This window comes from Macaca thibetana, chromosome 16, assembly GCF_024542745.1.
Source record: "Macaca thibetana thibetana isolate TM-01 chromosome 16, ASM2454274v1, whole genome shotgun sequence".
Taxonomy (NCBI): Eukaryota; Metazoa; Chordata; class Mammalia; order Primates; family Cercopithecidae; genus Macaca; species Macaca thibetana.
In genome coordinates, this window is record NC_065593.1 from 66,135,461 (window position 1) to 66,152,736 (window position 17,276).

At 45.6% G+C, this 17,276-nt stretch overlaps 1 protein-coding gene across 1 annotated transcript in view; it reads right to left on the minus strand.

Annotated features, from left to right (window-relative positions):
• Window positions 1-17,276, minus strand: part of RPL38 (ribosomal protein L38) — a 694,013-nt gene that overhangs the window by 567,077 nt on the left and 109,660 nt on the right. The window lies entirely within an intron of this gene.

The window sequence follows — 17,276 nt, forward strand, 5'->3', positions numbered from 1 at the left end:
AATGCCACAGTATAATAAACAGCAGTGACTTTGGGGAGGCGATCGAGTCATAAGGGATCCATTTTCATGAATGGGATTAGCCTTTTAGAAAATGACTCGAAGATGAAGAGAACATTCTCTTGGTCTTCTGACTTCCACCACTGGTAAGGACACAGCAACAAGGTGCCATCTTGGAAGCAGATGCCAATGCAAGCAGCTTGGTCTTGGACTTCCCAACCTCCAGAACGATAAGAAATAAATTTATGTTTCTTATAAATTATCCAATCTCAGATATTTTGTCATAGCAGCACAAGAAGACTAAGACAGAGGTTTGAGCTTATCAGCTGGTCTCTTAGGCAAACCTCTCCTATTTCCATTGAATTGCTTACTGACATTGAACCATCTCAATAATAAAAGACTGACAGGATAGAAGAAAAATTTTTCAACCTGGTGAACCTTCCTTCATACTATAGCAAGGTAATCACAAATATCATTCTTAATAGTCACATATTAAAATCATTCCCACTAAAAGCAGTTTCAATAAAAGTTTAAACACTATCACCTCTACCATTTAACATTAGAGTGCAGGCATAGGCCAATGCACTAAAAAAATGAAACTAAACGAGGTCAAATATTGGTAAAGGAGAGACCAAACTGTTGCTACTTGCACACAATATGATTATCAGCCTAGACAATACAGGAGAATTAATCACAAGGCTATTAGAACAAATCAAGTTAACTTACATTTAAAGTCACCATACAAAATCCAATAGCTTTTCTATTCACCAGCAATAACCAATTAGAAAATCTAATAGAAAAATAGTTGCTATTCACAATTGCAACAGAAACTATAAAATACTCAGACAAACCTAATAAAGTATACGGGAAAAAAATGTATAAAACTTCACAGAAGAGCACAAAAAAAAAAAAACTTAGATGATAATATTCCATTGGGGAAGGCTCAAGTTTGAAAGTACATTAATTCTCTTTATATTAATATATAAATGTAATATGGCCACAATTAAAATTCAGACAAGAGATTTTTAACTTGATGAGCTGATTCTAAAATCCATATGGAAAAAAGCAATGCCCAAAAACGGCTGACAAATTTTTGAAAAAGAAGTACAATGAATAAGGTCTTGCCCTAGTAGGCAGCAAAACATACTATACAGGTACTTGTTAAGATAACATAGCTATGATGCAGAAATAGACAATCAGATCAAATGACCAGAATAAAGAACAAAAACAGATACATATAATTAACTGTGGTTATCATGCAGTGGAATTGATCACTAAAACTTATGTCTCTAATATAAATGAAACTGTACCCTTTGATCAACATCTCCGTTCTCTGCATTCTTCCCTACCCAACCCCAGCCCCAGTCCGCAGTAACCACTTGACTACTCTTGGTTTCTATGAGATCATTTTTTTTAGATCCCACGTGTCCATGAAATCATACAGTGCTTGTCTTTCTGTGTCTGGTTTATAGTCTGCCCTGGTGAGGAGGGTATGAGACTTCCACTTGCTGAAGCAGGAGACTGGGTGCAACCTCCGCCTCCCAGGTTCAAGCGATTCTCCCGCCTCAGCTTCCCGAGTAGCTGGGACTACAGGCGTGTGCTACCACACCTGGCTAATTTTTTGTATTTTTAGTAGAAATGGGGTTTCACCATGTTAGCCAGGATGCTCTCGATCTCCTGACCTCGTGATCTTCCCGCCTCGGCCTTCCAAAGTGCTAGGATTACAGGTGTGAGCCACCGTGCCTGGCCCAAATTACTTTTAAGTGTACCGATGTTCCTCACCTTATGATGGGGCTACATCTTGATAAATCTGTACGCTTCAATCTTAGGTTGAAAATACTGTAAGTAGGAAATGCGTTTATTGCACCTAATCTACCAAACACCCCTAGCCTACCTTAAATGTGCTCAGAACACTGATGTTAGCCTACAGTGAGGCAAAATCATCAACACAAAGCCTATTTTATAATGAAGTATGTAATATCTCATGTAATGTGTTGAATACTGCACTGAAAGAGAAAAACAGAATGGTTGCATGGGCACTGAAAGCACGGTTTCTAACGAATGAGTATCACTTTGGCACCATCGTACAGCTCCAGGAGATAAGGACCTCACTGCCAAAGAGATCCTCTGACTTTCACACTTTGCTCTGAATTGGTGATTAATAAACTTGGGCCCACCATTTCTTTCTTTGCTGCACCAGTGTCTCTCAGAAACAGCCTGTCAATTCCATAATCCTCATAATTACTGTCTCTGCTATAATGCTCCAATGCCAGAAATACTGCAAAAGCCAGTACATCCCCTTCCAACTGTAAGCTGTCACAGAAATTGTATTGCTACCACATGCCAGGAACTATCATTTCTCCCTCTATCACCAATGTGGAGTTTCTCATTGCCAGCAGGTTATCCCATTCCAGACTCCCATTCTTAGGATTTGCTTCTCCTGGCACCAACTGTCTTCTGTCAGGGTCCTTAGAACAGTGGTTCTCAAAGTGTGGTCCCTGGACGAGCATCATCAGCATCAACTTGCTGGAAATGCAAATTATGGGCCCTTTCGTAGATCCACGGAAACAGGCAGCGGAGGGGAAGCCCAGCAATGTGTGCTTTAACAAACCCTATTGGTGTTTCTTTTCTTTCTTTTATGAGACAGGGTCTTGCTCTGTTGTCCAGACTGGAGTGCAGTTGCCCAAGCATGGGTCACTGCAGCCTTGACGTCCCAGTCTCAAGTGATCCTCCCGCCTTAACCCCCAAAGTAGCAGGGACGACAGACACATGCCACCATGCCTGGAAATTTTCTTTGTTTTATTTTTTGTAGAAAGAAGCTCTCCCTATGTTGCCCAGGCTTGCCTCAAATTCCTGGGCTCAAGCAGTTCTCCCACCTCGGCCTCCCAAAGTGCTGGGATTACAGGTGTGAGCCACCACACTTGGATGGTGATTCTTATCCATGAGAAAGATAAAGAACCATCGCCCTCAGAGCAGAGCCTGAGATGAGAATTCTGGTGCAGGAGAGTTCTTAAAGGAATGCCCCCAGGAGGAAGACGGGAGGACACGAGGAACACAGAATAAGGCAGGAGAAGCAGCAAGGCAAAGATGCGTGCTCTGCGGACATCCTGCCGCAGCCCATAGTGAGCTCCGGAGCATGAATGGTACCACAAAGTCATCCCCCGTTGAGACAATAAGTCCAGCCTTGTACACCTGCATCAGTCCGTCATTGGCTAAGGCACCCCCTGCCATGCAGGGCTGAGGGAAGTTTCCAGGCACCTCCAGCTGAGGCCACTCTAGTGGCCATGGGCAATTCTCTGAGGAAAGGCAGCTGTGACCCGTCAGCCACCAACATTTACAGCCCCCGGGGGACGGCCACAAGCTCCCGCCAAGGACCGTGTATCTGGTCGAGGTCCTAGCAGCATCTACACCAAAGTGCCCAGAGCTCGTTGATGTTCTTTGCAGCATGAAAACACGGCAAGGCAGCCCACGGTCATGGAAAAGGCCCTGGACAAAAAGTCAAACGACTCGGATTTGAGCCCAGCACCAAACTACAGTTCTGTGACCTTATCTTTGGCCTCAGTACCCATGTTTATAACAAGGGGCTGACACTACTTCTAGGCTTGTGAATGTCAAATTAGGTAATACAGGTAAAACTGCATTATAAACTTGAAGTCATAAAGGAATGTTATATATTTTATGCTTTCCGTTGAGTAGAAAATAAATACGTAATTTACCTTTGGTGACAAGGATTTATGACAGAGGTAGAATTGCTGGATCACAGGGTTGAGCATTTTCACCTTAACTAGATACTGCCAAATTGCTCTCCAAAACGATTATGTCAATTGTCACTCCCACCATCAGCAGCATATGAAAAGTCCTATTGCCTCGCCACCTGGCCGGTTCCCTCTCATTTGCTTTGGCCAGTTTAATGGGTCAGAGAGACACGAACAGAGGGGACGCACATTCAAGTACATTCTTTCCAGCCTTTTTGTCGGAGATAAAACTGGAGATAAGCCAGATGTACCTCATTAAGGGGATGAATAAATCAATTGCGATGTATTCCTACAGTGGATTGCAATATAACAGTTACAATGGATGAACTAATTTATAATATATATGCATCCACACATATATATGACAACACTGAGTGGAAAACATTAGTTGTACAACATTATGTAGCACAGAATGCCATTTACATATTCTTTAAAAGCACGTAAAACCATACCATATATTGTTTATGGATACGCACGTTTGTTATAAAAATATTAAAAATATGAACTGAAAACACACCAAACTCATGACGGTAATTACTTAGGGGGAAGGAAAGAGGATGGGTCTAGGGAGGAAAGCACAGAAGACTATGTTTCCTCTAAAGTTATATTCCTTAATGAAAGAGAGAATGATCATCAAAAAAATATGAAAAGGGGCCAGGCACAGTGGCTCAGGTGTGTAATCCCAGCACTTTGGGAGGCCGAGGCGGGCGAATCACCTGAGGTCAGGAGTTCAAGACCAGCCAGACCAACATGGCAAAACTCCATCTATACTAAAAACACAAAAACTATTCGGGCATGGTGGCACATGCCTGTAATCCCAGCTACTCAGGAGGCTGAGGCAGGAGAATAGCTTGAACCTGAGGTGGAGGTTGCAGTGAGCTGAGATCGCGCCATTGCAATCCAGCCTGGTAATAGAGCAAGACGCCATCTCAAAACAAACAAAAAAAAAAAAGGGGGGAAAGAAAAGATGCTTAACATTTGTTGATCTGGCAGAGTGGATCCACGGTTTCTTGCATTCCTCGTCCCTTTTTTTTTTTTTTTTTTTTTTCATTTTAATTATTGTTTTAACTGCTTAGGGCAGTTTCCTCAGAGGGGGACCAAGGGTGTGGCTGCCATCTCACTTCATTTGCAACACTGTGCTGGGCTTGACATATGCACCACTGAACAAAATAGCCGTGAACTTTGCCCTGGTGGAACTTCCCTCACGGGGAACACAAACCAAAATTGTGGTAAGCACAAAAATGAAAAATTAAAGGGTGCAGTGAGAAAGTAAACTTTAGTTACATTTAAATCAGGGCATTGGAAAGGGCATTTCTGAAAGACTGATTTTAAGTTGAAACCTGAGGTTAGCAGGAAGGAGCCAGATTGGAGAAAGGAGGCTTTGCCCCACACCTTGGGGATGACAGAGGAGATGCCCCCAGGCAGGTCGGAGCCTGGCATCGGTGGGAATGGAAAGGAGCCCACAGAGACGGCTGCATGGTGGAGCCTCGGAAGTCAGGTGGGAAGAGCAAGAGATAAGGCCAGAGGTGCCGGCAGGGCAGCCTCCGGCAGGAACTGGCAGCCACAGTAAGGATGTTTGTTTGCCTTAGTCATATGAGAAATGCAGAATCTTTGCCATTTTTTTAAACTTTTTCATTATAAAATTTTTCAAACATGCAAACGTAGAGTAGTCCAGTGAAGCCCTCTGTACTCATTTCAACATGACCAATTTCTTACTGCCCTGACCCACCTGGTGTTATTTTGAAGAAAATCCAATACATCTTTTGTTTGTTTGTTGGTTTGTTTGTTTTTTGAGACAGAGGCTCGCTCTGTTGCCCAGGCTGGAGTGCAGTGATGCAATCTCGGCTCACTGCCACCTCTGCCTCCGGCGTTCAAGTAATTCTCCCTGCCTCAGCCTCCTGAGTAGCTGGGATTACAGGTGCCCGCCACCATGCCCGGCTAATTTTCATATTTTTCAGTAGAGATGGAGTTTCACCATGTTGACCAGGCTGGTCTCGAACTCCTAACCTCAGGTAATCCGCCCACCTTGGCCTCCCAAAAGTGCTGGGATTACAGGCATGAGCCACCTTGCCCGGTCCACATCATTTCTTATATAAATATCATTTAGAGTCCTTCTCTAAATGAGAAGGACTCCCTTTCGGGGGGAGGGGGAATAACCAAAATACAAGATCATACCTTAAAGAATAATAATTTCATAATAACATCAAATATTAAAGAGTTTTAAGCAGGGGAATCCCATTATGTGATTAACTTTTAAAAGACTATTGTAGGCTGGGTGCAGTGGTTCACATCTGCAATCCCAGCACTTTGGGAGGCCGAGGCAGGCAGATCACTTGAGGTCAGGAGTTCAAAACCAGCCTGGCCAACATGGCGAAACTCTGTCTCTACTAAAATTACAAAAATTAGCTGGGTGTAGTGGCATGCACCTGTAATCTCAGCTACTCAGGAGGCTGAGACAAGAGAATCTCTTGAACCAGGGAGGCGGAGGCTGCAGTGAGCCGAGATCATACCACTGCACTCCAACCTGCATAACAGAGTAAGACTCTGTCTGGAAAAAAAAGAAAAAAGACCATTGTTCTGCCCTGCCTAGAATGGACTTGTGGGCTGGAGAAATGGAAGCAGAGAGCTAGGAGGCCCAGGCAGGGATTGATGAGGCTGGATCAGGATAGTGGCAAAATAGAACGTTGGGTCTATTTCACAGGTGGAAGCATAGACTTTATGATGGACAGAATATGGAGGATGAGATAGGGAGATGCCAGGGAGGGCCCTTAGGCCCTGGCTGGAGCATCAGGAAAGTGGAACTGCTGTTACTGAGCTGGAGACTCCTGGGCAAGCAGTGATGGGGATGGGTGGGAGAAGGGCAGAGGGAGCGCTCAGCTTTGAGGATTTCTCTTTGATTCTATGCGCTTGCTCAGATGAGTGATGAAAGAGGTACCTGCCTTCCCCCCAGCCTCTTCTGCCTCTCCTCCTTCCACGCCCTGGACAAGGAGGCCCAGGCTGTAGGCGGGGACACAAAGCAGCCACTCAGTTTTCTGAAAGGGCCACAAACTGTCTGTGGGCAGCCAGGGACTTCAATCTGGTTTGAGGGGTGAGTTTTGCCTTCTAGATACCCACGAGATGCCTCTACACCCTAGCCCCGAGCAGTCACCTCTGAAATGTTCTCACATCATGAGTATGAAAGGAGAAGAATGACTTTTCCAGACACTGAGGCAATTGCGCTGACAAGATGTCCCCAACCTGGGACAAATACCCGAAAGGGCATAGAAGAGGTACGAGACTATTCCAGGGGCACAGCAAGTCCATACAGCACCTTTGGATGAATTGGAAGAAAACATCCCACATCCCCTTGGGGAAGATGTAGCCCCCAGGCACATGGCTTTGTGGGTTGCCAGTATCTTTGTGAAGATGAAGAAATGATATTCCTTTTCGTGACGAAGAAATGATATTCCTTTTCGTGACGGTGCAGCCCGTTGTCTAGCCGTCCTGGGGCCATGGGAACAGACAAAGCAATCATTCATAATAGCACAGACTCTGTCCTTGCCCTTGGCAGCTTTAATTTGGTTGGTGAGATGGAAAGGGCATTGCAATAATTACATTATTATTATTATTATTATTATTATTATTATTTTAAACAGATTCTCTGTCGCCCAGGATGGAGTGCAGTGGTGTGATCTCAGCTCACTGCAACCTCTGCCTTCTGGGTTCAAGTGATTCTCCTGTCTTAGCCTCCCAAGTAGCTGGGACTACAGGCATGCATTACCACACCCAGCTAATTTTTGTATTTTTAGTAGAGCCAGGGTTTCACCAGGTTGGCCAAGCTGGTCTCAAACTCCTGACCTTAGTGATGCATCTACCTCAGCCTCCCAAAGTACTGGGATTACAGGAGTGAGCCACTGTGTCTGGCCAATAATTACATTATTATATACTTCGTCTTGTCTCTGTGTGTGTGTGTCAAAAGGAGAACATTGAATGGAGTCCGTGGATCAATGTGGAATGCAACCCTTAGGAAAAGTCTCTCTGAAGTGGCCAGATTGGGCTGAGCACTTAGGGAAGGGCAGGAGAGGGAGGTCATCCCAGAGGAGGGCATTCTTACGCTTTCTTCAGTGGGATAAGGCAACACCAAGGTGTCATGAAAGTCAAGGGCAGAGTACGTTTCAGAAGGTCACATTGGCCAGCCGTAGTCAATGCTGCCAAGAGGACCTGAGAATAAAGGCTGAGTTAAGGCCTTTTGAAAAAGTTTTTTTTAGAGCAGGGAGTCAAAAGCCAGGTTTCCAGGGGTGAAGGAAGGGGCTGTGCAAAGAAACAAAAGTAGAGTCTGTTTTGCATGAATTCAAGAAATTTGGCAAGAAAAGCCAATTGAGAAATTGGAAGGGAACTGGAAGAGGCAAAGGGGTCAAGTGAAACTTTTTCAGGTTGGGAAATACCTGCTTCTATTTAAAGATGGTATGAAAAGAGTTGTAGAAAGAAAAAGACTGAACACGCCAGAGGGGATCTGATACAGAGAGGAGAAGGATCCCTTGGGAGTTAGAAGGTTTCTCATCCCTGATTTCTAATCCTGGGAAGATGTGAGAGGTTGAGTTCAGGGACAGACGTGGTAAGAAGTGAGGGCTCTTCTAACAAGTCACCCTCATATTAACCAAATCTAAGGTGACAGTGAATTAAAGCAGCACTTCTTAAAATGACATGTGCATGCACATCATCTAGGGATCTTCTTATAAAACAAATCCTGACTCAGCAGGTCTAGAGTGAAGCCTGAGAGTGCATCTGCAACACGTTCCCAGGCGATGCCCATGCTGTTGGTCTGCATGGACAATATCCAGCTGCTGAGAGTCCTAGAAAGTGGGAACAGAGAATATGGAGGTGAGAAAATGACCAAAAACTCAACAGAAGGAAGTTTCCTTGAGGAGAATGAAGGCTCATGTCCCAACCTAGAGTGAAAGAGCCCACTAAGCAGGATGAATGAAAAAAAGCCAACACAGAAATACAACCTGGTGAAATATCAGAATGAGAAGCATGAGTTCCCTCTAGAGAAAACAAACAGGTTGTCCGCAAAGCTATAAGCATAAAACTGACATCTTGGGTTTCATCAGAAATGCAGGGGCCTCAAATGTCTACTGTATCCTGAGAGAAGATTATTTTGAACCTAGGATTTTATATACCCAGCCAAACTATCACTCCAACGGAAGGATACTGGTGTAAAGCACAACTTATTGAACAAGAATCTTATGTCTTCTGCTTCTTGGGGCTATTTCTCATATCATCTTTCAATGAATTGACTGGCATAATGGCAATCTGAAATTCAGGAAAAGCAAGGCAGTAAAAGTGATGTAGTCTAGGTATACAGGTCTAATTTTCTGACTATATCTAGAAGTCAACAGTTGAATAATATAGAGGTAAAATGAGGTACCGTCACTTAGGAATGGGGGAGTAGGTCATGCCATTTCACCTTTAAGACGGGGAGGCGAAAGCAAGAGGCAAGGAAAGTATTTTAGTGTAAAGAAATGCACGCCCTTGATGGAACAGGCTTCAAAGGAGGCAGTGAAAAATAGGTTTAGGGAGATTGATTGGCATGAGAGTGAGGTGGGTGGCTATAAGGACTTGGACTAGGATAGCAAGGAGAGAACAGCCTTAGATAAAATGCTTCAGTACAATCAGGGGGAGGGAAACTGGGGTTTCCAGGGAGCCTCTCAACTCTTTGAGTTCGTAGGATTTATGGAGATTTAGTCCCATTTGGGGTATTTAAGAGGAGTAAAAGGAAAAGAAAGGGCCCCAACCTCAGTGTTCTCAACTAAATGTCCTCATTGTTTTTATGTAAGCATTGGCTGGCAGGGCTTAACTGGCTATGGGCAGACCCAGTCCAGGCAGATCTAAGCCAGGAGCTTATACATAAAGGGGTGAGAAACTTAAAGAGGCCATGAGCCCATGGCAGCAAAGGCAGAGGAAGAGGAGGAGGTGGGGCAGAGCAAAGCAGGAAGGACGACATCCAGAGAAGTCTGCAAAAGCAGAGAGAGGGGACCTGCAGGCTACAGGGCCCTGGGGCTAAGAAAGTGATATCAGCAAGCCAGGGTAATGTTTCTGCACCCAAGGCAGAGGATGTTTGTTCTCTGCCCCACTTCTTTACACTGTATAGATTCTTGCTAGGTATGGTTTTTAGCCAGATAACAGGTGCAGGGAAGCTAAGATAACCTCACATCACTGAGCTGCTGCCCTGATGGCTTCAGGCAAATGTGGAAGGACTGACAGATACTTTTACCTACAAGACAATGGTGAGAGCAGACCTAGGCAGGTGTATAATCTCAGAATCCAGATCTAAAAAATGTGTGGAATAACTTGTCTTCGTTTGCTGCTAAAGCAAGGGTCAGCAAACTTTTTCTCTAAAGGGCTACGTAGTTAATAGTTAAAACTTGCAGGCCATAAAGTCTCTGTCACAACTACTCAACTCTGCTGTCATAGCACACAAGTAACTGCAAGAATAATCACAGGCAATATACAAATGAATGGACATGGGTGTGTTCCAATAAAACTTTATTTACAAAAACAACTGGTGAGCCAGATTTGACCCAAATACGATATCTATCAATCCCTGCTCTAGAGTAAATTCTACTTCCATTATCTCTAGAAATATTGTTCTATTATCTCTAGGAGTACAGTAAGCAGAATTGTTCATAAATCTAAGCAACCATTGAGGAATGATTTTTTAATCTTAATGGCTAATATCATTGAATCCTTATTAGTTGCCAGACTCTCTGTGTCATCCCATTTAATCTTCACAGCATTATAAGGCAGGTGCTTGTATCCATCTCCTCAGAAATGAGGAGGGGTTTTTTTGCTTTGTTTTTTGAGATGGAGTCTCAGCCTGTCACCCATGCTGGAGTGCAATGGCATAATGTCAGCTCATCGCAACTTTGGGCTCCCGGGTTCAAGTGATTCTCCTGCTTCAGCCTCCCGAGTAGCTGGAATTACAGGCACATGCCAGCATGCCCAGCTAATTTTGTATTTTTAGTAGAGATGGAGTTTCATCATGTTGGCCAGGCTGGTCTTGAACTCCTGACCTCAGGTGATCTGCCTACCTCGGCCTTCCCGAAGTGCTGGGATTACAGGCGTGTAAGGCAGTATCCTCTGCTAGTACCTGTAAGGCAGGAATTTGAACTCAGATCTCTCTGAGGCTGTGTTCTGGCACTCATTCAATCTTGCATTTTGCCTCCTAAAAAATGCTTCCATCTTATCCTAGTATGGGTAGGCTTTGATCCTAAAATGTAAATGGAATCTTATTTTATATGCACTGGCTTTGAAGGATTCTGTAGTGTAAACTTTTATAAAAAGAAACATCGTTTTCAGAAACCAAGTAAGCAGCCCTAACTCATTCATAGCCTAACTTAGAATGTGTATATTGTGCATAGCTGATGAGAAGTGGCCTCAGGCCTAAAACTCACACTGCCTTTCAACTTATTTGGCTCTGCAAAGCCTTACTTCTTAGAAATTAATTTAATGTATGCGACTGTATATGTTGCTGACATTTGTCAAACACTGGGTTAATTTTTAGGGATTAGTGAGTGTTTGCTGTAAATCCAAATATCAGAAAACACACATTTGAGGTGTAAATAGCTTAATTTGCAAGGTCAACTGAAGTAAAGACACAGTAATGAAACTGAAAGGCTGTTCACACTCCTTGTATATTTTCTCTCATTGTTTTGATTACATTGAACAAATATTATCGCTTGGTCTGATTTTGATTAAATGCACAGAGACAAATAAATAAAAGTTCTTGCCTTCAAGCTGCTTGTATTCTAGCAGGGGAAGGTAGGCAATAAATAAACAAGTAAAATCTATGGTATATCAGATAGTGGTAAGATAGCTAAAGGGAAAAAAGTAAGAAAGGGGAAGTAGGGAGAACGTGTGTATGTGCACACTGCAGTGAGTGCACATGCACGTTGGTGAGTTGGCAGGGCTGACACACAGCAGGGCATGCTGGTGGAGGGAATCAGGCAGCAGCTTCTGTGATTTGTCAGTACCTCTGCTTTTCCAATGTTGACTATTTTGGCCATCATGCATGAGTGGGATTGCCTTTTCAAAGCAATTGACAAGGAGGTCTCACTGGCCGGGTATCTTCTAAACACCAGTGCAGCAAAGGTGGGGACATTTGGAGGGAGGGCATTTCAGGCACAGGGATCTCCAAGAGCAACGCCTAGAGGCAGGTGTGGCTACAAACAGGCAAGGAGGTCCGGGAGGCTAGCCAGGAACATGCCCAATCAAAGGCACTCACCCTCTAAGTTGTGATATTTGGCTGTGTAGACTCTGAGAGGCAAATCCACTAGCTTGCTCTTGTACTAAGCAGATTAAATAAATATTGTTCAAGTTAGAGTTCATCGCTCTGTGATTTTGAATGGCCCTAAATGATTCTAAATCTTTGTCCAATTCAAAGATCAATGTCCCAGCCACCCAGAGGCAGACTTCTCCATGATGTTTACGTATCTTATAGTAGACACATTAAAGACATTCATGAGTAAAATGGGTGCTGTTTTTGCTTCTGAAACTACCACAAAGTATGCATTCTGACCCCACCAACCTCCTCCTTCCTGAGTCTTCCAGCAGCATGTTTATAGCGCCCTCTCCTGTCTGGCAATTGCGCTGGGCTTCCACCAGACTTGGCTGGGCACACACCCTCACCTCCCCATGGCCCGTGGCTCAGAATGACTGAAAATGGCCCAGAGAGAGAGGATTCCCATTTCTCATGCACTCATGTCCTTCTCAAGCCTAGCCTACATTTAGCAGTTTTATTGTTTAAAAATACTGTCTCCTGTGGTCTCTTAACGTCTATTCTCTCCGGCTTGCATCTGGTTCCCAATCAGCAAGCTAGTGAGCATTTCTGCACCAGTATTGGTGGTTTGGGGATATTCTCTTCCATTTCTCCATGTCTCTTTTCCTCTTTTCCTGGAGAACTGGCGGGTACAAGCAGGGAGGAGCATGGAAGTTGGAACCTCAATCTGTTTAGGTCTATGCCCAGTCAATCAAATCCCAGGACTTGAAAGCCAGGAGACCCCACAGTGGTTTTGACCTTGGCACAGAGAAACTTAAGATACAGGCTTCCCCTAGCCCAACACAGCCACGGACATGCATTGAGCATTTAGGCCCATTCTCATAAGGGAATGAAAGCAAATTTTAGTGCGTAATTGAGGGTGGGGATGGAGCCTGGATTAGGATTGTGTCTACTCCCAAATTCCAATGTTGAAACCCTAATCCTCAATGTGATTGTATTAGGGGGTGGGACCTTTGGGAGGTGATTAGGTTTAGATGAGGCTTTAAGGACAGGACTGCAAAAAAAAAAAAAAAAAAAAAAGGACAGGGCTGCATGATGAGATTAGTGTCCTTGTAAGAAGAGAAAGAGACACTCTTTCTCTCTTTCATTCTCTACCCCGATTCTCCCTCTCTCCTCCTCTATCTCTCTTGCTCGCTCTCTCTCTCTCTCTCTCTCTCTCTCTCTCTCTCTCTCTGCCTTGTGCAGACACAGCACACAGCAAGAAGGTGGCTGTCTACAAACCAGGAAGAGAGGAGCCTTCACCAAGAACTGAATCAGCCAGCACCTTGATCTTGGTCTTCCCAATCTTCAGAACTGTGAGAAATAAATGCCTGTTGTCAACAAAATTTAGCTCTGTACATCGATAAAGATGGCATCAAATCAGAAACAAAAAATTAAGTGCATAGGGTGTAAATGAAACAAGAAGAGCCACAAGCTGATGACTGTTGAAGTGGGCATAGATAAGTAGGGGGGTCTACGCCAACACTGTCCAAAAATATGTCATGCGAACCATATATGTCATTTCAAATTTGCCAGTAGTCACATTTTACAAGGTAAAAAGAAATAGGCAAATCCATTTTTAAAATTATCTTTATTTAACTTAATAGTTCCGAACTATAATCATTTCAACGTGTGTCAGTAGCCCCATTGGAAGTGCTCTGCCTCACACACGGCTGGTGGTTATCATACTGAACAGCAGAATTCTATGCTAGACACTCTACTAGTATGCATGCTGAAAATGTTTTCCAGAATAAAAACAAAAAGTCGACAAACCAAAATGCCTGTTGCTTACACTGCCCAGTCTATGGTATTTTGTTACGTCAACTGGAGCTGAGACAGGGACTCAGGGCTTCTCTCTCTCCGATTGAGATGAATAAACCACTTCTACCTCTTCCACTACTTTCCTTTCTCCATCTTCAACACAGAACAAAAGTGAAAAATGAATGCCATGAGGTATTTACTGGAAGTCCTTGTTTCAAGGCAGTGCGGTATCTCAGTTCCCTGCAGGTAGTATAGATGGCTTTGCTGGAAGTCTCTACTCTGGGGGGCCCTGGCCCAGCCCCACCTACAGCAACCCTGAGAGCAGCCTCACTCTGAGGAATGAGACGCTGGGAAGGGCATAGTTGGGAAGCACGAATGAGTGATTTTGCTCTGCAGCCCCATAGTTTAAAGGCCACCTCCACTCTGCCTCCTCTTCTGGCCTCACTCATTTTTCTTCTACACTGAGTTGTGTCCAACCCTTGCGCTCACTCCTTCCGTCTTCTTTTCCCCGGGCAAAATCGCCACCAGAGTGCATTTCTTGGCTGAGGGCAGCCCCCAGCTACTTGGGAAGCAGAGAACTTGGGATGAGGGAGTGGGTACGGGGTCTGGGGAGGGAGCAAAAGCACATGCCACTGCCTCCCCAGTATCACTGTCACTGCCTCCTGGCTGGTCCCTGCCAGTCCCCGACACATATCTGGGGCTGCCAGAGGATACAATCACCCTGCAATTGCACACTCTGTTCTAGCTGCTGTTACATTTGAGATTGAAAATGGAAAAAAAAAAAAAAAAAAAGACAATAACCATATTGAAAAGCTGACGCTGTCCCTGCCCAGCCTTTGGTTTCTGTGTGGGAAATGGAGTTTGATGTGGAGGGACAGCAGACCAAGGGGGATCTTGGCCTTCTGTGGCTGAGCAGCTGCATCTGACTGTCCTGGGTTTCGCCTTCGTGCTCCTTGGCTGGGACATGGGGGTAATGCTCCTCCCACTCCGAAGCCTCCCTCACAGGATTCTGCAGGGATGCCCTTTCGTTGACTATGTGTGGGATGAAAGGCTAGGAAAAGGGCCCTATATGGGGTTCAGTGAGTGTTTTCCTAGAAGGGTAACATTTGAAAATCACATCCACTTGGAAGGGAGAAGGGGACAGAGCAGAACGATCTGGGCTTTTCCTTCTTTTTGGAAATGTGTTGTGATGCTCTCTGCTTCCGCCCCCTCCCCTCAAACTTACAGAGCCAAAGGTAAGGAGAGGAGGGTCTTCAACAAGGTGTGGACCCTGGGGATGAGGGAAATGGGATATAGATGAGGAAGACCCAGGTTCCATCCCGAGTGTTCCGGGTGAGCTGTCTGCGTGGGCCCCAACGGGAAGGGGCAGGCTTGCAGCAAGGAAACAGCGTAGAGCCTGGGAAATCCTCGCAGCCCTCCTGACGTGGCGCCCACTGTAACTGCACCAATGCAACCTCTAATTATACCGCTGGTGGCAAGAATGAGCTCATGGTGTCTGCAAGTGACTTTCCCAGTAACGAGCCCCTCTCAAAGTGGCAGACTCCCAGCTCAGCCTTCTCCTGGGCCAGCAAAACTCTGGCAAGAAGCGAAATCAGAGAGTTCCTTCCTGTGTGTGTATGTGTATGGGTTGAGGCCAAAACGAGCTCAAATCTTCTTCTTCATCCTAGACGGATGGAGACAGAAATTTGCTGTAGGAGTTGCAGGTGGAGTGGCGTCCTTTCCTCTCTGACTCGCAGCATGCCTGGAGACTTCCAACAAAGAAAAGGAAATCTTCCTCACGCCGGTCTCTGGCGGGCCCCCGTCCCACGTGTTAGGGATTAAACTCTCAGCAGAAGGTTTGTAGGGCTCCAAAAGGTTGTGCAAGAGGTCTCCTCTTAATAAGGGAAGGATGCTGTTGGAGGCCCTAGGCACGTGGAGCTCACATTCCTGGCTGCTGGCCTTCTGGAAATTGGGCATGATCAGGGTGGAATCCACCCAGGTTTCAGACTTTTGTGTCCACACAAACTCCTACCGTCTGTGATGTAAACAGAGATGCGGCCCTTTCTGCTATCTGGCCTAAGAGAGAGAAGGAGAGGTTCCCCGCAAATACGGCTCTCAGGCCCCCTCTGTGAGCGAACGGTGTAACAGCACCCTAAAGACCAGAGCTCTTCCTGACAGACTGGGAAGAGCCTGAGCTCGCAGCTGGGGACATTCAGAGCATGTAGGGGCTGTGTACTGTCACATCTGGGCATCATTAAGCAGGTGGGAGTGGCATGGCCACCAAGGGGAAGGAGAGCTGGTCACATCTAGGCTGCCTGCCCCCGAAGCCCTCCCATTTACAAATCAGTCAGCCAGAGGGGCTTCAGCTGGGGATGGAGCAGGTTGCCAGGGGGAAATGTTGTTTGAATTAGGTGATTGAAAGGCTGTAGGGAAGGCAAGCCAGTTTCTCAGACATTTTTAATAAATGCTCATGGTTCTTCTTCCAAAGCAGGTGAAAGGAGTATAAGTAACAGTGTATTTGCGGTGGCTATGCCTATTCCACAGCAATCAGAAGGGGTGTCCTTGGGGTGGGAGTGAGCCCGGGAAAGAGTTGGCAATCAGTGAGTGACAGTCCTAGACGTCAATGAGCAGAAAGGCTAGGCAGCGGTGGAGGGCCAGACTAAGCAGGACCACAGAGAGAGAGTACAGAGAAGCACCGTGGCAAAAGGTGGAGTGTCTCACTAGCTATTTCCTGTAAGAAAGATCAGACACGCAGGGTCGACCTCTCCGTTAAGCACCGCAGGCCCAGTGCCAGGGACCATAGCCTTTTGGGGGCCCATGAAAATGTTTTCATTTCTTTTAAAATCAGAAAAAATAAGTAAAGCTTTAGGTTGAAGAACATGTTTTAATATACAATATTAATATACTTTATGCCAACGCAGTTGCAAAATATTATTTTTAATAATTTTGTTAGCAGGGAAAGGACTCCACCAAGGCGAAGGCACCTTAAATTTTCCTAGCGCCCAGGAAATTTTAACGGAAGCCGGTGAGCCCCAGCTGAGCTTCTTGGAGTACGCGCTATCTCTGGGCCACAGCAGAGGACGCCTCCGGGCTCTCTTGTTTGAATTCCTCCACCAATGTCCCGTTCTTCTACTCTTTACAAGCCGGGCTCCGAAGGGAAAAAGAAGAAACAAAGAACGCTCCTTGGCACCAACTTCACTTTCTCAGGCTTCTGCAGGTCCCAGGCCTCCCGACGTCTCCCTCTCCGCCCTGAGCATTTCCAGACCTTGGAGAGCCTGACTTGGGAAGGAGAAACTGGAATCAACCGCCGCCCCCCAACCAATCACTCCATGTCCGGAAGCGGGCTGGGGGCTCCTGGCTATAGGAGACTCTGGGAGTCCTGTGAGGCCTTTGAGAGAGGGGTGCGAGCGAGGCCGGAAGGAAAGGCTGGGCAGAGAGCGGAGGGGCTCGCGCGCATCTCTCCCGGCAAGGCAGGAGGTTGGCACTGC